Source organism: Myotis davidii, unplaced genomic scaffold (assembly GCF_000327345.1).
Source record: "Myotis davidii unplaced genomic scaffold, ASM32734v1 scaffold134, whole genome shotgun sequence".
NCBI lineage: Eukaryota > Metazoa > Chordata > Mammalia > Chiroptera > Vespertilionidae > Myotis > Myotis davidii.
The window spans coordinates 1918805-1919093 of NW_006288853.1; positions in this window are offsets into that span (position 1 = coordinate 1918805).

The following is a 289-nucleotide window of genomic DNA, read 5'->3' on the forward strand; positions in this document are numbered from 1 at the left end:
TGTGGCGGTTTTAGCGCCTGGTCTCGGGGCCGGGGCGTTGGGACCCCTCGGGGCGCCGTGGGTTGGGGGAGATGAAGCCTTTCTTCGAGCGGCCCAGGGATGCGGGGGACCGGGGCTCTCTGTTCCTCTGCGGGTCCTTCGCCCGTCTCCCGGGACGCAGGGTTCCGCCTTCCCTGGTCTGAAGCCCGCGAGGAGCTGGAGCCGAGGAGGAAGATGGATGGCACAGCTCTGGCTCTTGCGAGTCGCGGGAGGAGGCGGAGAGGGTGCGCGGGCTGCGATCTGCGCCTTT